Source organism: Geotrypetes seraphini, chromosome 7 (assembly GCF_902459505.1).
Source record: "Geotrypetes seraphini chromosome 7, aGeoSer1.1, whole genome shotgun sequence".
Classification (NCBI taxonomy): domain Eukaryota; kingdom Metazoa; phylum Chordata; class Amphibia; order Gymnophiona; family Dermophiidae; genus Geotrypetes; species Geotrypetes seraphini.
Genome location: NC_047090.1, coordinates 3,500,242 through 3,523,561, shown reverse-complemented (window position 1 = coordinate 3,523,561; position 23,320 = coordinate 3,500,242).

Here is a 23,320-nt window from a genome sequence, read left to right as displayed (position 1 = left end):
AAGGATAAAAGAGATTGAAAGATATAAAGGATCACTTACAGGTCCTGTTGTAGTTCCTGTTGCTCATGTTGTTTGTCTCCACATGGATCACTACCGCCGTATCTTCTTCTTCCACTCTGTCGATGCGGCTCATTATGTCTTCTACCTTGGCTCCCGATAGGCAGGTCACCAGCTGATCCAGACTTCCTCCTGCTATGTGGCTGTTGACTTGTCTGTTGATGGAGTCCCCCACAACAATTGCTATCCTCTCTATCTTCTCTTGATTCTCCAGCCGCAGGTCCATGTCCCTGGTGTATGTCCATCTCTCCAGCCGTAGGTCCATGTCCTTAATTCCCATCCATTTTCTCTCATCCTGGCATTGGCTTGCACCAGACTAATCTTGTGGATCCTCTACGCTGTTTCCAGATCTCGCTGCTGTCACCCATTTCTTCCTGGTAGTTATCCGTCAGATGGTCCACACTCTCTGTTGGCATATCTCGCAGTTCTACTGTTGCTGATGATTTTCCATGCTCACCTTCGCGCACCAAACGGCTGAACGCCATTGGCCCTTTCCCTTTTAAGGAGGAGCTCCAGTTGTTTGATGTCAGGGGATGGGCAGAGCTACCTCTCATTGATGCCCCTTGCTCTCTCCTGCCTTCTGTTGCTCCTTCTTCCCCTCTCCTGTTCCCTGTTCTGCTCTTCTCTCCTTCTACTTTTCTATCTTCTCTTTTCCTGCCTCATGCTTGCCTGCCCAAGCCTGTTTAACTGAGCTCCATTGGCCCACTCTCCTTTTAAGGAGGAGCTCCAGTGGATGATGTCAGGGGGTGGGCGGAGCTACCTCTCTCCTGCCTTCTGTTGCTCCTTCTTCCCTTCTCCTGTTCTCTGCTCTGCTTTTTTCTCCTTCTCTTTTCCTGCCTCCTGCTTGCCTGCCCAAGCCTAGAAAGGGGAGAGGCAGACATGCTTCAGGATCTCAGCATGCTGTGGAAGGCTATGAAAAATCTGGATAAGCCATATTGAAAAGTATGTTTTCGGTGCCATTCTAAACTCGGGATGCGAAGGCTCAGTGCACAGATCCCTGGGAAGTGAAGTCCAATGGGATAGTGCCAAAAAGAAAAAAGCAGATTGTTTTGTGGTCTTGAAGGAGTCTGGGACTGGTTTTCCTAAGTGTTGAACTAAGTTTTCTCCTTAATAAAATGCTGAATTATGTTTAGCTGCAGACCTAACTTATCTCATGTTCGAGCCTGCCTGCACCTAGCTTGGGCATTCTAGCTTCTTATGGCTTTCTCAGCATACATGATATTGTATTCTGCCCTCTTGGACATGTAACAGAAAGACTGCAGGGCATAGATAAGTGACCTGCTACTGACCTGCTAGTATGAGCTTTACACCAATGATTGTTAAGAAAAGTAACACGTGAAAAGTTTTTTCTAGAATTCAGTTGTATAGCCAGAAGAATGTATAAATATTTCTGTAACTTCCTGGTTTAAGGACTTCTGAAGCCAGCTTGGAGCTCAGAAGTCGCATATGCATGCTAATAAACATCTGTGCTTTCTTCAAGTCTCTAAGTTTTGTGGCTGCCCAAAGTGACCTTTCAGTCTCATACTGGACAACCTTAACAGAGGGAATAGGTGATCATCATGAAGGACTCAATGTTCTCAGAGGTGTATGAGGAATATGAAAGGAAAGATAGCAAACTGTACCATTCTATAAAGCTTTATGGGCAGGTACTAGTAATTTAAATTGAATCTGAAGATGTATTGGGAGGCAGTGTTGCTTGGCAAGTAAGGGGATGATGTGGTCAAATTTTGTTTGTTTTTGTCCAGTTTCCACAAACAGAGCACATGGCTGCTAAATATTTCATATTCAGGTTCACAAACTTTAATTTTCATCTATTCCTGCTCTGGGCCATTGTTAGAGATGCTGGGGCCCAGGGCAGAAATTAAGAAGGGGTCCCCAATTCCTTTCCTCCCTGCCCCCTTACCCAATTTCCTGACCCACCAAATGCCCTCCCATCCTCCTTCTTCCCTCCTCCGCCCTAGACCTACCACATGCTGTCCCATCCAGCATCCCTCCCTTCATTTAAAAATCAGATGCTCCAGGGGTCCCTCCATGGGTCATGATGCTCTTCCCTTCTCCCCACCCCGTTCCAAATCCCCCCCCTCACCTTTTAAAATGCAAAGGGGTCCCTGGCCTGGCAGAGATTCCTAGCGCTGCTCTCAGCTTTCTCGTTCTCCTGCCATGGTCTGCCCAAGTGGAAACAGGAAGTTGTATCAGAGGGGGCGGACCGTGGCAAGGGAACAGCACTGAGGAAGCTGTGAGCAGTGCTAGACAATCACTGTTGTGCTGGTGACTGCTTTGCATTTTAAATGGTGAGGGGGAATGGGGTGGGGAGAAGGGATGGACATCCTGGTTCATGGGGGGTGGGGGGTCCCCTGAAGCTGTGTTTCACAGGGCAACTGCCCTGTTTTACCCCTCCTCCTATTGCCAGCCCTGCTCTGCTTTGGCTTATTGTCTAAGCAGCAAACGCCCAGTGAAAAGGACATTCTATGAAAGAGTGCCAAAGCAGAATTTTGCAGTGTAGGAAATGGATTAGTCATCAGTTATGAATCCAGAACTTTGTTTGATTTGAATAGAAGTGAAGGGTCAAGGTTTATTACAATAAACATGTACCTTAGAAACCGCCGTCTTCAAAACATGTTATTCTGAAACCAGCAATGTGCTTCTCTACCTAGAGTTCTGGTGTCTGTTTCAGACCAACCTGTGTGTACTCTGAAAAGCAACAATAATGTGGGCAGTGGGCAAAAGTGACCACTGCTTGTGTTAGCATGCTTTTTATAATGACAAGAACTGTGATACTGATTGATTTAAAACATTTATTATCCTGCATATCCAAAAATCTATGCGGGTTACAATCAACAAACCCAAAAAAGAGGAATGGGGAGGGGGAACAGGGTAATTAAACACATTCTATATACAAACTCCCCACTGACAAAAGAAGTATCACCTGGGCAGCAATACAATTAAGCCTCAATCTCTCTGGTGAGGAAAAGCCACTCTACCATCCATACATCATAGGCATAAAAAAACTTTCACTGTGAGAAAATTATATATTGACTTGCTGAAAAGATACTTTATTGAGAATTTGGAAATTTCTTCAAACTGTATTCCTCCAATTAATAAAATTTATTACTTACCAAATAAAAAGATGCCTAATGGAAATGGAAAGGTAAATGGAATCGAGATTGGGAAAGTAAGAGAAGGAGAGACAAATGTGATAGATTTTGCAAATGTGACGGCTTTACTGGAACAAACGATAACATCTGAAATGGACAGAGCAGCATTACTAGAATCATTTGTCTTTGAACAGGATGTGAATATGATTATGAAATTGTTTTTCAAAAAAATCCCAAAAATTATTTGGGGGACAGAAAATATGGATATATCCTGACGTAGCTAAGACTACACAAGAACGGAGGAAAGAATTTCTTTCAATGCGACAACAGACTATAAATATTGGAGCAACATTTTTATTGGTGTATCCCTGCAAATGCATGGTTAGGTACTTGGGTGTTAAATATGTTTTTTTCTCTCCTAACCATCTGAAGGAATTTCTAGATGTTAAGCAGATCATCAAGGATTAAGGGATAATAATAGTAATGGGCGCTTGATACATTATGCCTTTCTTCTTTGCAGTATTCCTCTAAATTTCTCTCTAATTTATGTTATGGTCACCCCCTGTTATTGTGGTCTAAGAAGGGGTTTATCATTATGATGATTATTGTAAAAGTATTATTGTGCTTAAATTTTCTTTTCCTCCCTGTATTTTATGCAACAAGAATTAATTCTTGTAAAATAAGATTGTATAATTATAAATAAAAAAAAGAAAATTGTATATTACTGAAAACGCCCTCTGTGTTCAAAATAATCAAAAAACTACCATGCTATGTGCAGCCAGCCAAGGATCATTTCGTAGCAACATATGCTACTTCTTCAGGGCATAATGTGTCAACATAACATTCCAATAATTCGAAGCACTGTTCCTCTGCGTTCTTTGCAAGGGCTTTGAATTGTTGGAATGCTATGTTGAGCCATTCAGGAAGCCGCTTAGCGTCGAGCAGCAGCGCCAAAGCGTGCTTCTGCTCCGTACCGCTCAGCGGCTGAAGCCGGAACTCGTGGCACAGCAGTGACCGACTGGGTTAGCAGTGGGGCAGGAACGTGGAAAGCTCACTCCTGCCCGCTACACCTCCGGACCACCAGGGATTCCAGTGGCAGAGGAGGTACGATGGACAGGGCAGGGAGGGAGGACAGGGTGGAGAGCCTGGGAGGTTCCAGATTGGCCAATGCAGGAGGTGGAAGAAAACCTCCCCACCTCAGACTTCCAGATCCCTGAATGTGTGGAAGGAATGGAAGTGCAAGACGCTGGCCCTATGCTAGAGAGCCAGATAGAACTCATGGACACTAACTGAAAGGCAGTGAATAGCTGGGAAGCAGCTGGTGTTTTTCCTTTCTCTCTTTCTGAGCAAGAAATGCCTTAGGACATAAGAAGACTTGAAGCGGTCCAGAGGAGAGCGACGAAAATGATAGGAGGCTTGCGCCAGAAGACGTATGAGGAAAGACTGGAAGCCCTGAATATGTATACCCTAGAGGAAAGGAGAGAGAGGGGAGATATGATTCAGATGTTCAAATACTTGAAGGGTATTAACGTAGAGCAAAATCTTTTCCAGAGAAAGGAAAATGGTAAAACCAGAGGACATAATTTGAGGTTGAGGGGTGGTAGATTCAAAGGTAATGTTAGGAAATTCTACTTTACGGAGACGGTGGTGGATGCCTGAAATGCGCTCCCGAAAGAGGTGGTGGAGAGTAAAACTGTGACTGAGTTCAAAGAAGCATGGGATGAACACAGAGGATCTAGAATCAGAAAATAATATTAAAATTTGAACCAAGGCCAGTACTGGGCAGACTTGCACGGTCTGTGTCTGTATATGGCTGTTTGGTGGAGGATGGGCTGGGGAGGGCTTCAATGGCTGGGAGGGTGTAGATGGGCTGGAGTAGGTTTTAACGGAGATTTCGGCAGTTGGAAGGTAGAGCTTTAGATTCTTGCCCAGAAATAGCTAAGAAAAAAAAAAAATTTAAATTGAATCAGGTTGGGCAGACTGGATGGACCATTTGGGTCTTTATCTGCCGTTATCTATTATGTTGCTATGTTACTGCCCGTCTTTGAGCTAATCATTATTTGTGCTGTGAGAAGTATACTTACCTGAATGCTGATAACTGTCTTTCCTAAAGTAAAGTTGGGAGCTGAATGAATTGTTTTTTTGTTTTGAAACCTTACTGTGGCTACCGTTTTCCTGGTAGTGTAATCACCTGATTTCCCACAGCTGTGCTGCCTTCCAAAAGGTAGCTGCAGTGAAAGTAATCTCTGGGCAAAGCTGTGCCGTGGCTTGCTGCCTAACTAAGTACATAACTTTTGCTGCTATATGAATTAGCTGGACTTTATATGTCTGCTGGAAAGCTATCTTTCATACCTCAGAGACAAATACTGCTGAGAGGAGATTTGGTTTCTGTTTTTGGGAATATCAGTATAAATTCATTGCTGAAACCAGAGCTCAATCAAGACAGACTGTATTTGGTTTTCTTTAGTACCTTTATTTTGTTTTGAAGCTGAATTTGTGAAATGCTGCAGATATTTGCCTTTGTGTTACACCTTTTTGGACCACAAAATCCATTATTCTTTCTTGAAGAACTCTGTCTGAGGTGTGCTGACTCGAAGCCAGTACGTATCTTTTGTTCCTCCAGGCCTAGGCAGTTTCCTAAGGCCAACCAAAAGTCCCAGGTTATAGGGACACGCCAGAGCATAAGTTTAGTCACAGCTGAGCTCCGCTCTGAGGAGTGTTTGTGACAATATTTTGCACTATATTTGTCTATTTTCTATAGTTACTGAGGTGATATTGCATATTTTAAAGTCATCAAGTTTCAAGTTTATTTTTGACTTATTGAATCGCTTAATTTAATTTGCTAAGCGATTTACAGATAAAAAATAGATACATCAGATTAATTATAAAAGGATACATAAATTTAACTCATTATCATACAAAATAATAAATAAAGTCATACAAACTAACAGACACATGGGGAAAGAAAGGGTAGAACTACAATCGTATATAGTAAAGAAAACATAAATGGTAAAAATACAACAGGTAGGGGAGTTAACGGGGAAATAAAAAGATAAAAAAGGAAAAATTTGATAATAATCCTTAATTAAGCTCACAAATTAAACGCATCTTTAAAAAGGAAACTCTTTAAGCTGCTTTTAAACTGTTTCAGATCATTTTCTACTCTAAGATACATAAGAACATAAGAACATAAGCAGTGCCTCTGCCGGGTCAGACCACAGGTCCATCCTGCCCAGCAGTCCGCTCCCGCGGTGGCCAAAAACAGGTCAAGGCCTGTCTGAGTCATCAGAAGGGGCTCCCCTGCCACCTTGGTTTCCCATTTAAGTTCTGCCCTCCTATCGAAGTCCTAGCCCTCCGGTCTTGCACATGCACGACCAGGTTGGTTTACTCAGTACCCCACGATCCCTCTATCCCTCAGGAATCCATCCAATCCCTGCTTGAATCCCTGTACCGTACTCTGCCTGATCACTTCCTCCGGTAGCGCATTCCAAGTGTCCTCGACCCTTTGGGTGAAAAAAAACTTCCTTGCATTTGTTTTGAACCTATCTCCCTTCAGTTTCTCAGAATGCCCCCTCATACCTGTTGTCCCCTTCAGTCTGAAGAATCTGTCCCTATCCACCCTCTCTATGCCCCTCATGATCTTGAAGGTCTCTATCATATCTCCCCTGAGCCTCCTTTTCTCCAGAGAGAAGAGCCCCAGCCTATCCAGCCTCTCAGCGTATGAGCAGTGTTCCAGCCCTTTTACCATTTTTGTTGCTCTCCTTTGGACTCTCTCAAGTACCGCCATGTCCTTCTTGAGGTGCGGCGACCAATACTGAACGCAGTATTCCAGATGTGGACGCACCATCGCTCGATACAATGGCATGATGACTTCCCGTGTTCTGGTTGTTATGCCCTTCTTTATGATGCCCAGCATCCTGTTGGCTTTTTTCGAGGCTGCTGCGCACTGTGCAGATGGCTTCAGTGATGCATCCACCAGCACACCCAAGTCTCTCTCGAGTCTGCTGTCTCCCAACAATACCCCCCTAATTTGTAGCTGAACAACGGGTTCTTTTTCCCTATATGCATGACCTTGCATTTGTCCACGTTGAAGCGCATTTGCCATTTGTTTGCCCAGTCTTCCAGCTTGTCCAGGTCCCTTTGTAGGTCCTCACACTCCTCCCTGGTCCTAACTCTGCCGCACATTTTGGTATCGTCTGCGAATTTTACTGGGGCAAACTGTTCCATAATTGTGAGGCCATTACAGAAAAAATGTCAGGGCGACGAGTTCCGATGACTTTTAGTGATGGAACTGTTAAGAGTTTTTGATTGGTGGATCTTAAAGAGCGTGACGTACTATGTGGAATAAGTAATCTATTAATAAATTGGGTTTCATTTGTAGTCAATGTTTTAAAAACTAAAAATAAGATTTTAAAAGTAATGCGATGGGCAATAGGAAGCCAATATGACTCAATCAAGAGCGGTGTAACATGGTCAAATTTTTTGCGGTTGTGTATTAATTTGATAGCCGTATTTTGAACTATTTGAAGACGTTTTTTCTCTTTTTGGGTGACGTTTATTAATAAAGAGTTACAGTAATCAAGTTTTGAAATAATTAATGAATGAATCAATATGTTTAGTGATTTTGGCTCTAAAAATTTGGCAATTGAGCGGATCATACGCAATTTGAAAAAACATGTAGTAATGTGTTCATGGAAAGATAACCTATCATCTGCCTTGACATCCTTGAAAGCCCCCTAAATATAAATGATAATTAACATTTTCTCTGCGTATAGTGTGCTTTGTGGTTTTTTTTTAATTTTATGGTTACCATTATGAATTAATAAGATATTATGTGTACATAAAAAATGAATAGAAGAAAATGGGGCTAGGATTGGGGGGCGGGATTGGGGGTGGGACTGACAATTAATAGATGTCCTGTTTTGATGAAAAAAATAAATGGTCACGTTAACCATACCTCCAAATCGCTCATCCATTCTCTTATCACTTCCTATTTAAATTTCTGGAACTTGCTCCTTGCAGGTCTCTTGTCGAACTGGTTTTTCTCTTATCTATTTCAAAATTCAGTTAACAGGTCATAGAAGTTGGTGTTAAATGGTCACAGAAATTCTGATGGGAATGAGGTGTCCTTCAGGGCTCATCACTTTGAGCTGTACTAAAAACCATTCTCTTCAGTGATGCATTTAATTATCCCTTTTTCCCTCTTACCACACTCCCCTCCCCTTTTTACAAAAGCGTGAAAGTGGTTTTTAGCGCAGGCTGACATGCTGAATGCTCTGCTCCCAACACTCACAGAATTCCTTTGAGCGTCGGGTGCAGCGCAGAGCATTCAATGCGCTGGCCTGCACTAAAAATTGCTTCTGCGGTTTTATAAAAGGGGGGTGGGGATTTGTTTGTCTTTATCTCTCAGTAGGACGTCTACTAGCAATCTGTGTTGACAGCTCCCCCCTTTCCTTTCCCCTCCCCCCTTTTCCCCACTATCAATTACTTTATTTCTTCTTTCATCGATCTTTGTCCCCCCCCATTCTTTCTTCTGCTCCTCTATCCTCCCCCCTTCTATTTTAATTTATTGTAAACTGCCTAGACCAGGGGTCCTCAAAGTCCCTTCTTGAGGGCTGAATCCAGTCGGGATTTCAGGATTTCCCCAATGAATATGCATGAGATCTATGTGCATGCACTGCTTTCAATGCATATTCATTGGGGAAATCCTGAAAACCCGACTGGATTCGGCACTCAAGGAGGGACTTTGGGGACCCCTGGCCTAGACATTTCAATGTTAGGCAGTACATCAAGCTCTCATTCAACTTGAAACTTTTAATATCAATTTACAACCTGTGGCTCAGCTTGAGTTTGAATTTTTTTATACTGTATTTAGATGACATTCAATTAGTAGTTCCCTTATCACAAGAAAGAAATAAGCAGAATGCGCTATTAAATTTCAGTCTCACAAAGGTAAGAGATTGGTGTACTGGGAGTGTTTTCTATGATATCCTGTCTAGGAATGAGTGGACTTGATCATAGTGATCTGACTGAAGTCTCAAGGTTACATAAATTGGACATTTCATGAGTTACACAAGTACATTGTTTGCTGCTGGTGTTTGGTAAGCATGTGATAGGTCAGGGGCAAAGAGGTTTTAGTACACAAAAAGTCATGATTAAGCTGTATTCATCAATTACAACCCTATTTAGAAGAAAAAGCACTAAAATTGTGATCCAGACTTTATTTATAGGTTTTGTAGATTAACATGTTGTACAAAGGATGTTAGTCCAATTGATGAAAACATCTACAAATACTTTAAAATATGGCTGCCAGGATTTCAGTAGATAAAAGTGGAAAGAGCTTGCCCTTTGCTATTCTAGCTACATTGTCTTCCTAATAAAGAGTGCTATTGATTTATTCTTCAAAGTATTTCATAATTCAAGGCCACAGTACTTGTAATAGATCCTTGCATTCTGAAGCAAACAACCTACTAGTCCAAGGTAATGAAGAAACAGAGAAAAATGAAGGCAGATAAAGACCAAAGGATTGTCTAGTCTCTTTCCATACCTTCTACTTTCTCTTCCTCTCCCTTAGAGATCCAATGCACTTTTCCCAAGCTTTCTTGAATTCATTTTTCATTTCCACAACCTCCTCTGGGAGGCTTTTCCATATATTCACCACCCTTTACATGAAAAAGTATTTTCTGCGGTTATTTCTGAGTCTATCTCCTTTCACCTCATCTGCATTTATGTCATGTAGGTAAATGCCTACCCTGCTTTTCCTCCATAGTATACAGTACATATCGAGATCTTTATGTCTGTCTCTGTACACCTTATGACAAAATAATAATAATAACAGTTTATATACCACAGGACCATGAAGTTCTATGCGATTTACAATGATTAAAGATGGCACAAATTGAGTGAACTTAACAGAGTTAAAAGCTAGTGATTAACAGCTCTAGGGATTAGTTATTGTGGGGAATGAATTGTATGGGTCAGTTGCCTAGATACTTCATGAACAGATATGTTTTTAGGCGTTTCCTAAATTCCCCATAAGTAGTAGGTGTAAGCAATTGTTCTAGATCTTTACCCCATAATGCTGCCTGATGTGAGAGAAGGTGTTGATGAGTTCTTTTGAGTTTGCATCCTCTAACTGGAAGGGAAACAAAGTTCAAATGTGAACTTCTCATGTCTGTTGGCTGAGAAAGAGAAAAGGTCAGTTATATATTTAGGGGCTAGACCAAATAGTACCTTAAAGCAAAAACAACCAAACTTAAACTTCACACCTGCCTCCATCGGCAGCCAATGCAGAAGTCGGTAGGAAGGTGTCACATGATCGAACTTCTTCAGCTCGAAAATTAGTTTGACCGCTGCATTTTGCACTAGTTGACAAAGACCACTGACCATTTTAGTAGCCTCCCTTGGGACTGTCTTAATTCTTTTTAAATCTTTTGTAGGTGTGGCCTCCAGAATTGTACACAATATTCTAAATGAGTTTCACCAGAGGCTTATACAGGGGCATCATTACCCCCATTTTCCTACTGGCCATTTCTCTCCCTATGCATCTAAGCATCCTTCTAGCTTTCGCCATTGCCTTTTCTACCTGTTTGGACATCTTAAGATCAAGTTTCAAGTTTATTTTGACTTGATATACTGCCTAATGTACAATCTAAGTCCTGCTCGTCTTTTGTGAATAAAAGTTCTTCACTCCCTAAACTGTATCATTCCCTTGGGGTTATGTAGACAAATGCATGACCCTTCATTTCTTAGCTTCAAATCTTAGCTGCCAAATTGTGGACCATTCTTCAAGCTTCACTAAGTCCTTCCTCGTGTTATTTATACCATCAAGGATGTCTACCCTGTTACAGATTTTGGTATCATCTGCAAAGAGGCAAACCTTACCAGAGAGCTGTTCAGCAATATCACTTACAAGATTATTAAAAAAAGAACAGGCCCAAGAATCGAATCTTACAGCACGTCACTGGTAATATCCCTTTTCTCAGAGTGAGCCCCATTTATCATTACCCTCTGTTGCCTTCCACTCAACCAGTTCCTAACCCAGTCTGTCACTTCGGGAACCATACCAAGGGTACTTAGTTTATTTATTAGACGCCTGTGTGGTGGAGTGTCAAAGGCTTTGCTAAAATCTAAATACACCATGTCAAAAAATGATGGGCCCCGGGTGTCACATATGCTAGTACGCCACTGAATCCATTGTATTTCAGAAACTTCACTATTCCCTCACATGCCTCACCCTTGAGAAAGCGCCCTTGCATTTGCAGACTATGCAAATTATTATTAATGATTTATTATTTATTGGGATTTAACTGCCTTTATGAAGAGTTGGGTGCTAAGATTATAGAATATTGATTAGCACCCAAGTAACATTCAAATACATATCCCTAATTCTATATAAAGTGTTAACAATAATCTGTGCATTTTTGTCATGTACCCAAATTGCACATGCAACTTAATTGAATAACAAGCTAATTAGTGCTGTTAATTAGCATTTTAACAAGCAATTATTGGTGTATAAATTTAGGCACAGGACCTGCACTTAAATTTTACGCATGAGTCAAAAAAGGGAGCACAGAAATAGATGGGTCACGGGCAGATTGGGATGTTCCTTTAAATTACAGACAGAATTACAAAATTAGGGACTCCATGCCTAAATTTAGGTGCAGATATAACAACTCATAAATCCAAACCAGTAATATTGTATACATCCCATTTTCAGAGGAAAAAATATTGCAATCTAATCCTCACAATTCCACTGAAAATACTTCAATTGTATAGAGCCATCAGAAGCGTCGGTCCAAGAAACACAAGATACCAAACTTATGGAGCTGAACGCCGCTACGCTCTTCTTCATCCGCTCATAATGGAATCTTATTGTGAACTAATAGTCTTTAAGTTGTTAGATATTTAAATAACTTATATTATAAATTCTTATTAAACTTGTCTGTAGAGTCCTGGCAAAGCCTTTAGCTTATGCTAAGAAGATGAAGACATCAACGCCGACATGCATGTTTCGTATGCAAAATACTGCTTCAGGGTGGGGTAATTCTATAACTCATAAAGAGAGTGCAATATTATCTAATAGTATCTAACAAATATTACTTTTATTTACTTAAACCAATTAAATTTTAGGCATGGTGAGCACCAAGGTTAATCTCAACCTGAGTAATCTGAAAAGGATTACCTGCCCACACCATGTCACAAAGGAGGATGAGAAAACAGAATGTAATCTAATCTAATAGTTTATATACCGCATCATCTCCATGAGAATGGAGCTCGACACGGTTTACAAGAACTTAAAATAGTGGGTAGAGAAGAAGAAAAAGGATGACATGAACTTATGTGTAGAAGGGGGGGAGAGAAAGGGGGGAAGGATAGAGCTACAATTTGTTGAAAAGCCAGGTTTTCAGTTGTTTGCGGAATAACTGAAGGGAGCTCAGGTTCCGCAGCGGGGTGGCGAGGTCGTTCCAAAGACCTGTGATTTTGAAGAGAAGGGATTTTCCCAGTTTGCCTGAATAGTGGATGCCGCGTGGAGAGGGGAAGGCTAGTTTAAGCCTTTGGGCAGTTCTGGAGGAGTCGGGACTGGAGGAGTTGAAAGACAGTGGGATAAGAGGAGGCAGGATGTATGCAATATTACTGGTTTGAATTTATGAGTTATATCTGATACAACAAACCTTTTAAATCGTCTTCAGCTGGCTTATGTGATTAAATTTAGATGCAGGCATTTGCACCTAATTTTAATCACGGTTCCCAGGCGTAAGCGTTATTCTATAAACCGTGTCTATCATTAGCACAGTTTATAGAATGGTGCTTTTTATGGTGCTGATTTTTGGGGGCAAGGGTCATCTTCAAGTTTGCCTGCCTTTGCTTCAAAACCCATAACAGGCTTAGCCCCAATCTACATGTCCCACCACTTTGTATTTCCAAGCATCACTCACACACACAATGCCCATCTGTTTGCCTTCCCCTCCCTGAAGGGCTGTATCTACAAGAGATTCCTTGATAGAACACTATCTTTCCAAGCAGGCAAATGGAACAAATGCCTAACCACCCCCATTTCAAATATACCCTCCTACCAATCCTTTAGGAAATCAATTAAAACCTATCTGTTTGATAAATTTCTCTGACTCCTTCCTGCCTTGTTGTACCTCTGAAATACTTCTATAACTGAAATTCTTCTGGATATACCTAACCTCTTTCAACTTACCAATGTACCGTATTTGCCGGCGTATAAGACAACTGGGCGTATAAGACGACCCCCCAACTTTTACAGTTAAAATATAGAGTTTGTTATATACTCGCCATATAAGACTACCCCTTCTTCCGCACACCTTCTGCACAACAAATAAAACTTAAAAGAACATCAGAATTTATTTCAACAATTTTAATTAATTCACTAAAGCTGAATAGAACAATAAACCCATGGGAGCTGCCATGCTATTTGTTTTCTAAACTGTTAACCAAACTGAAACTGTCAATGATAGAAGGAAGATAACACATAGAGGGAGAGAGCAAGTGCCAGGCAAGTCCCTAGCAAGTTTGCTGGCATGACAGTTTCCCTTTAAAAGCCTTCAAAAGCCTCCTGTTCGCCCCTGCAACTTCCTTAAGGGCTAGACTCCACACACGGCCGCATGTGCGAGAGACGTAGTAAAGAGAAAAGGGGTGGGGCCAGAGCGCCGCTGCTTCCCGCTGCGCAGGATGAAGGAGCTGGCACCCTTGTCACACTGATGTCCCGCCATGGCCCCGCTGATGTCCCGGCAGGTTTACTAGTACCGTAAGCACTGTAAGGAGGTAAGGAAGGAGATGTTAGGGCATGTAAAGTAAGGGCATGTAAACAGTACCCGGCGTATAAGACGACCCCCGACTTTGGGGAGGATTTTAAGGTACAGAAAAGTCGTCTTATACGCCGGCAAATACGGTAATTTGAAAATATTTTCTGTGACATCGCTGTCTATGTACAGTCTCTTCCTCTGTAAACCGCTCTGAACTGCTTGTGGTATTTGCGGTATACAAAAATAAAGTTATTATTATTATTATTATTATATAGAATTTCGTCCATAAGGGCTAGCATTCTATAATCTGATTGTGCAAATGGCAAATATATCTAAGTGCTAATGTTATACAGTGAGGAGGTATCTGGAAAGTATCCGGGGCAGTTTGTGGGTAGAGCTGAGGAAAAGTCATCCATTTTCAGTGCTGCAATGTGGATAGCTTTGGCCAGCATAAAGGGGGAGAGTGTGGCGAAATGGTTAAATCTAGAGCCTCAGCACCCTCAAACCCACGCTGCTCCCTGCGACCCTGGGCAAGTCACTTAATCCCCCAATTGCCCCAGATACATTAGATAGCTTGTGAGCCCACCAGAACAGATAGGGGAAAATGCCTGAGTACCTGAATAAATTCATGTAAACCGTTCTGAGCTCCCCTGGGAGAACATAGCGTGAAAAGTTTCATCCTCTGATAACCAGAGCTGGTATTGTGACATCACAATGCCTCTTTCCACCAATGCCTAAGAGCCAACCTCATCAGTGATGTCACAATGGCTTGATTGCCCTAGACTTGGCTCACTTTTACCACATTTTCATTTCTAGAGTAGCTCAGTGGTTAAAGCTACAGCCTCAGCACCCTGAAGTCATGGGTTCAACCCTTCTGACCTTGGGCAAGTCACTTAATCCCCCCATTGCCCCAGGTACATTAGATAGATTGTGAGCCCACCAGGATAGACAGGGAAAAATGCTTGAGTGCCTGAATAAATTCATATGAACCATTCTGGATAACATGGAACACACTGAGATCTTTCATTTCACAAGAAAAACTTGCTGGAGTAATGGGCTGATTCTATAAAAGGCAGCCAAATCGGCCGACACCTTAAAAAATGGCAACGGCCATGTGTCAATCACACAGGCGCCATTTACAGGCACCTGAAATGTAGCCCAGGGTTTTCAAGGGCCTGATTTTTTGGAGAATCGCACTTAGTGTTACCTAAGTCACACTCTGCCCATAGAAATGCTCACTTAGGCATTAGGCACTGCTAAGCACCATGCGATAGGCACCTATCGGCCAATTAATTTATTATTATTTTTTTTTTTAGCATTAATTGAGCCTATTAAGGGTATTTTGCCAATTAAGTTAGATGCCCTTTATAGAATCAGCACCTAAGGGGGAGATTCTGTATAGGATGCTGGTCTTAGCAGCCACTTAAGAAGCGGCTGAGAATTGCACACCGGGATCCTATACAGAATCACAACTGCCCTAACGGACAGCCACCTAACCCTGCCTAATCACCCCAATTCTCAAACCGGCACCCATGTCACAGGCACTGGTTAGAGCATCGCACCTGATCCCTTGCCATCAGCTGATTGCAGCAAGGGAATCCCCCTGCTATGATCAGCTGAGCAGCCGTGGCCAAGGCCACGACCTCCCTGTGAAGTCGGCCGACAGGAGGGATGTCCACTCCCTCCTTCTGGAATCCCCAATCCCCCCCCAATGTCAACTGGCAGGAGGGATGTCTACTCCCTCCTGCCAGAACTGCCAATGCCCTCTCCCTGATAAATCTCCCGGCAGGAGGGATGCCCACTCCCTCCTCCAGAACTGCCAACATCCCGCCTTGAGGGTTTGAACACTCTCTCCTGCCACCCCCCCCCCCTGGAACTGCCTAACCCCCTCACCAGCAACACCCCTCTAGTCCCCCAACCTCCCACACACCCATACCTTCCAAAGTGAAAGTCCAGCTAGAGGGATGTATATACCCTCTGGCCGGCAGGCCTGTCACTCCAAAATGGAGGGTCTTCCCCTTCCTGTTGCATTCTGGGATGCACTGGGGAGGGGCCTAAGGCCCTGACTGACTCAGATACCTAAGGCCCTCTCCCATAGGAGGTACAGGGGTATGTTGGGGGCTGGGGGTGGCAGGGGTACTACATGTGGGGGGGAGTCTGGGGGGGTGTCACCAGGTTGGGGGTTGGGCATCCTTCCTGCCAGGGGATTTCTTGGTTTGGGGTTCAGAGGTTCCAGTGGAAGGCATCCCTCTTGCTGGCTGACTTTGCGTGGAGGGGGTTCAGGGGTTCTGGCAAGAGGGAGTGGGTATCCCTCTTGCTGGCCAACTTTGCAGGGGGGGGGGGGGTAAGATGGAGTGGCAACCCTCCTGCTGGCTGATTTCATGGGGGGTGGGGGTTCCCTGGAACCACCATCCAGCTGATCGCAGCATGGAGCTTTCCTTGCCATGATCAGCTCAGCGGCCATGTCTATATGAAATGTAGGCCTAAAGTTTGTTGGCCTACATTTCAGGCATCTATCACAGCCCTAAGGAGACACTTTGGACTGCTTAAGCTCATGAAGATACAAACTTACTTCCGAACATACACTGTAGTGAGCACACACCGCTATAATAAGCATACAAGCTGTATGTTATGCCGTGCCTCAGAGACCGAGTCATCCAGCAAAATTTACTAGAGCCATTCTTCGGTCAGAGTCTCGATCATTGGCAACTGGCATGTGCTAACTGCACAAAATAATTTTATATTTTTGTATTTTTTTAGAACTTTTTTAGGACATAGAGGTTGTCGGTGTCACTGGTGTGATGCCCCTTTGATCCATCAAAAGCCTGCTGAGACTACAGAGTTTCCAAGCGTCAGAAGGAAACCTACAGGATCTTTACATGCAGGCAGTGAATTGGGCACCTTGAGTTCTCAGTATCACTGGTGTGAAGCCCCTGTGATCCATCAAAAGGCTGCCCCATCTGCAGAACGTGGCCATGAACATATAGCTGCAGACGAGTGCCTGAAGGGGCAGGTCCAAAAGGGCAAGTCCTGCTCATTTGGAGCCCATTCAGAGCAACTGAGGAGGGAGGAACATGACATTCTGCTCCACCCCAATGGGGAAATGTAAAGGCAGGAAAAAGAAGACTTTGGAGGTTACAGTTATTAGGGGACCTATGGATCTTCATCTTCAGTCAGCAAAGTTGTTGATTTCACCTCTAAATGTGAGTCTTGTCATATGTTTGGATCCAATGTGCAATCCTAGTGTGGTGGGAGTGAGCCAAATAGAGACATTAGCTTCGGTGAGGGACGCAGCTCTTAATTCTTCTTCCTTGGGAGCTGAAGGAGGATCGGATGTGAAGGCGCCTTCATTAGTTTCTTTTAATTATAAATTTTTGATTCCACTGGCAAAAAAACTGTGAAATTTCCTTAAGGGACATCTATGAGGCAATTGCTCGCATGGACCAAAATTTTACTTTGTTTAGTAAATTCACCGAGGAAACAGTTGTCAAAATTAAAGATCAAAACTCAAAGATATCTCAAGTAGTTAAGGATATGGAAAAGGTGGAGGCTCAACTTATGACTTGTGAATCTACAGTAGTTTCTGCTGCTGAAGACAGTTTATTAATCCACCTTCAAATGGAAAATCTTTAACATGCTTCAAGAGCCTGTAACTTAGAACTTTCCTGTCACCCATTATCTTTCTTCTATTGAATTACTGAAGACTAGTTTTTTAGCCCATTACATTAACGGGTGCTAGAATAGATGTGCAGACTTAGGCATTTCTTTTTTTCTTTCTTTCTCTTTCTTTCATTCTTTCTGTTTGTCTGTCTTTCTTTCTCTCTCCCTGCCCCCTTTCTTTCTTTATGTCTGTCTCTCTCCCTGCCCCGTCTGTCTGTCTTTCTTTCTTTCTGTCTCTCTCCCCCTTTGTAAAAGGAGCCCTCAGAGTGAGATAAAAAAAACAATGTCAGGCTTATTAATGTAAGCCAGACATGGTCTATTAGACAGCAAAAAGTAAAGCGTTAGAGAAAAAAAAAAGCAGAGTGGTGCTGTTTGGCCAAAGCTTCCCTCTGACACGAACCGCTCAGGTGGAAACAGGAAGCTGCATCAGAAGAGAAGCTTTGGTCTGAGCACCACTTGCAAAATTACGGTTGCCTTTGCCGATCTTACCCGCGTTGCTTGCTGATCTTACTTTCCGTTGGGGGGGGGGAGCGGGGCCGACCGATGCAGGGAGAGGGTCTGTCGCCGTTTGAAAAATTTTGTTTTTGAGTGGTCTATTTGCCCTCCGTCAGCGGGCCCCCTGATCATTTTGAGTCTACCCTTTAATCCGGCCCTGAGTGGAATACACATACACATGACTGCAGCAAAAAGAAGAAATGTCAAAGAGAGAAAGCTGGGGGTGTTGGACCGCATCAGATTGGACCAATCAACCTATCTGAGACCGTAATAAAATAACTAATGAAGGAAAGGCATGAAAAAAGGAAGGAGAAAGAAGAAAAGTAGAGAATGAAGAGTGAAAAAAGAACAGCAGAAGAGCAAAAGATGATGGAGAGATCTGTGTTTGAAGTGGAACAGGGTGGATGAACAAATGGAGGAAGTTCCTGTTGCTCTAGAGCAGTGCCTCTCAAACTGTATGCCAAGGTACAGTGGTGTGGATTAACCAATAGGCCAAGTAGGCACGTGCCTAGGGCCTGAAATTGTCAGGGGGGGCCCGATGAAGGAGAGCATTAACATTGTTTTTTCCAAACGGCGATGGGCCCCTCCAGCATCACTCGGCAATGCCGGCCCCCCCTAATCGGCAATGTGGGCCCCACCCCAATCGGCAATGCAGCCCCCCCCCATCGAAAGAAAGTAAGACAGGCAAGCAACACGGGTAAGAAAGGCAACGGGAACTGTAATTGTGCAAGTGGTGCTGCTTGACCAAAGCTTCCCTCTGACACAGTTTCCTGTTTCTGCCTGGGTGCATGGTGGGGTGGAGCAGGGCGGAGCAGGGGGGCCCAGTGTACTTGTGTGTCTAGGGGCCCTCGATGAATTAATCCTGCCCTGGGTGTGCCCCAAAGAGTGCCCTGAAGAGATTCCAGAATTATACTTTATTTTAAAAAATTCCCTTCAGAAGTATACACTAGAATAAATTATATGTACGTCGCATAGGTAAGAGTCTGTCAATGTTATGAGATTCTATGGGGCTCATATTCGAAAGTGAAAAGTGTCCAAAAAACGTCCTAAGTCGACACTTGGACGAATATTGTCAAAATATTTCCAAGTGCCGATAATAAAATCAGGTTTTGGATGTATTTAAAAACGACCTAGGCCTTCACAGTGCCGCTGAATGACCAGAGCTAAATGGGGCGTTTCAGGAGAAGTGTCGAGGGCGGGAATTGGGCGGGACGTGGGCCGGCTTAGACTTAGTCGTACTGCATGTATAACCGAACGTTTTACAACACAGCATAGACGAAACTTGGATGTTATGACTTAAACCATTTAAAACATGGTCTATGCCACAAAAAACAACCTAAAGTGACCAGATAAGCACTGCAAACACATAATACAGACCCCCACACACTACCTCAGTGATCACAGACCCCACCCCCACTCCCATAAAAATCGTAATCACAACTTTTAAATTCTGCCTCCAGAACATCAGCACCTGGCAGCCTGGCATAGGAAAGCCTAGTCACGCTGCACAGAGGCGTCTTAAGTGGTCTTGGGGGGGAGGGGGGGAGGGACCCATGGAGAGGAGGACCTATGCCCATAAGCCATTGTAATGATTGCATTGAAGATGAAACATGTGCACTCCCCTAAAAAAAACCCAAACCCTTTTGTACTGCCCTATAAGTGGCTCCTGCTATTGGGGTGGTAGATAGGTAGGTATAGGAGATTCTGGAGGTGGTTTGGGGGGCTCACCATTACCTATAAGGGAGCTGTAGTTAGATGATTACGTGGCACCCTTTTTGTGAAGTTCACAGCAGTGCCCTGTAAGGTAGCCCACTGTTTAGGTGCCCTGTGTGGGTGTCCTGTCCATTCACTTTGCAGACCCCTCTCACATCCAAAAGGTCTGTTTCTAGGTGTTTTGGACTTGGATGAAAAGTTGGACGAAAATGTGGTATAAAGATGGATGATTTAGCGATCTGGATGATCAGGCGGGCTGGACGTATAGATAGATGATTTTCGAAAATAAATATTTTTTGGACGTATTTTTCGAAATACGTCACTGTTTTTTTTTACTTTGGACGATTAGCGACTTAGACTAATATGGACTTAGACGTTCCTTTCGATTATGCCTCTCCACGTGTATAAGTATACAACCACCTAGACAGGCACTATTCTTTGACATGATTGGTCCTTGAAAACTAACAGCAAGTAATTTTATTTTTATTTTTTATGCAGTAGTTATCCTAACTTGAGCAACAAAGTAATCAAAGCTTTATTATAATTTAGATCTTCTTATCTTTTCGAACTTGGATTTTCAGCTCTGACAGAAATTAAATTGAAGAAAGAGAATGACTGCAGATGGTGGATGATGAAATGTATATTTGCTCATCGACTATCGAGCCATATTTTGAGCTAATTTGCATTCAAAAACAACCACATCCATCCCATTCTTTAGCAATTCTATCTACTTTAGTTTCACCATTGTTACAATTACCTATACGTAGCTTAAAGAACTTTAAATAAATAACTCTTAAATTTAATTTTTTGTTGGTTTTGCAATTTTATAATTTCAATTATAATGTGCCGTGAAAAACATTTGTTCTGTTTAGTGTGCCAGAGCTTAAAATGTTTGAGAGACACTGCTCAAGAGAAAGCTAGGAAGTAGAGAAAGACACAGTGACAAAATTCATCACCGTTCCCGTCCCCGCGGATAACCGCGGGAAACCATCTTCATGTCATTCTTTAAGGAGAGAGGGAAGAATCAAAGTATAATTGGGCACAACCACTGACCCGCAAGCTTTGCTTTGAAGAATGCTGGGGTAGAAGGACTGAGGTTGAGAATGACAGTCTCTGGTATCCAGAGCAGATATTGTGATGTCATAATGCCTCATTCCACCAGTGCCTAAGAGCCAATCACATCAGTGATGTCACAATGGCTTCATTATCCTTGGCTCACATAAGAATCAGAGTATGAATGGCCACAACCACTGACCCTCAAGCTTTGCTTTGAAGAATGCTGGTGTAGAAGGACCGAGGTTGAAACAGACACTAGAAAATGACATGGGATTATTTCCCGCGGTTATCCGCGGGGACGGGAACGGTGATGAATTTTGTCACCATGTCATTCTCTACTAGGAAGTGGCCAAAATATAATACTGAGCTTTGAAACTTATGTTAACAGTTTAGCCAAAAACTCTTTTCTTACACTACATCAGTTAAGAAAGGTAAGATCCTACTTTTTCCATCAACACTACAGGATGGATACCGGTCTAGTTGACGATTCTATCCCTACAGGACTACTGTAATGCATTGCTTACAGGAATCTCGGTGATATAGAACACAGCAGCGAGACTCATATTTTACAAATCAAGATTTGATAACATTACACCACTGTTTATGAAATTACATTGACTCCCAGTAGAAAAACAGGCTGAATTTAAATTATGCTGCTTGGTATTCAAGATCTTATATGGCGATGCTCCTGACAATTTCTCCAGATTCACTGAAGTATTAGGCAGAACTGCTGAATGCCCCAACTCTAATCGTCTCATTCTACCCTTCCCATCTTTTAAAGGTGTAAAATGTAAATTGGCTCTCTGTAAATCATTCAACTATCGAACCATAAAAGCTTGGAACACACTTCGTATAGAGATTAGAACTATCACTTTATATCAGTGACCCACAAACTTTGTCGAGCTGCGGCATACTACACGTAGTGGCCACAGATCGAGGCATCTGGAAGAGGATAAATTATCGTGCATGGAGGTAAGCCTCGAAGATGTACTCAAACAGATAGACAAGCTAAAAACTGACAAATCTCCGGGCCCGGACGGAATCCACCCAAGAATACTAAAAGAACTTAGAGATGAAATAGCGGAGTTACTGCAGCAGATTTGCAACCTATCCTTAAAAACGGGGGTAATACCGGAGGACTGGAGGATAGCAAATGTTACACCTATCTTCAAGAAGGGATCCAGAGGCGACCCGGGGAATTATAGCTTAACCTCAGTTCCGGGGAAGATGGCCGAAGCGATAATCAAGGACAGTATCAATGAGCATATAGAAAGAAATAAGCTGATGAGAACAAGCCAGCATGGTTTCTGTACTGGAAGATCTTGCCAAACGAACCTGCTGCACTTCTTCGAAGGGATAAGCGGACATTTGGACAAAGGTGACCCCATAGACATAGTATACCTGGACTTCCAGAAAGCCTTTGACAAAGTACCTCACAAGCGCCTACTAAGGAAACTGTGGAACCATGGGGTGGAAGGAGACATACACAGATGGATCGGTAACTGGCTGGCGAACAGGAAGCAGAGGGTAGGAGTAAAGGGACACTATTCTGACTGGAAAGGGGTCACGAGTGGGGTCCCATAGGGGTCGGTGCTGGGACCACTGCTATTCAATATATTTATTAATGACCTGGAAACAGGGACAAAGTGCAAAGTTGTTAAATTTGCAGATGACACGAAACTCTCCAGTAAGGTTAGATCTGTAGAGGAATGTAAAGAACTTCAAATGGACCTGAACAGACTGAGTGAGTGGACAAATAAATGGCAGATGAGCTTCAATGTAGAAAAATGTAAAGTTATGCACATAGGGAAAGGGAACCCGATGTACAACTACACAATGGGGGGGATGGTACTGGGGGAAGGCAACCTAGAAAAGGACTTGGGGGTTTTGGTAGATAGAACAATGAAGCCGGCGGCACAGTGCGCAGCGGCCTCAAAAAAGGCAAACAGAATGTTGGGCATTATCAAAAAAGGTATCACTATCAGAACCAAGGAAGTTATCCTCCCGCTGTATAGGACGATGGTGCGACCGCATCTGGAGTACTGCGTTCAGTACTGGTCGCCGTACTTAAGAAGGATATGGCGATACTCGAGAGGGTCCAGAGAAGAGCAACAAAAATGATAAAGGGCATGGAAAACCTCTCGTATGCTGAGAGGCTGGAGAAGCTGGGGCTCTTCTCCCTGGAAAAGCGGAGACTTAGAGGGGATATGATAGAAACTCATAAGATCATGAAGGGTATAGAGAAGGTAGAGAGGGACAGATTCTTCAGACTGGCAGGGGCAGCAAAAACTAGAGGGCACTCAAAAAAATTGAAGGGAGATAGGTTCAGAACAAATGCTAGGAAGTTCTTCTTCACGCAGAGGGTGGTGAACACCTGGAATACGCTTCCAGAGGAGATGGTAGAGCAGAGTACAATTTTGGGGTTCAAAAGGGGATTGAACGAGTTCATGAAGGAAAAGAGGATCCATGGGT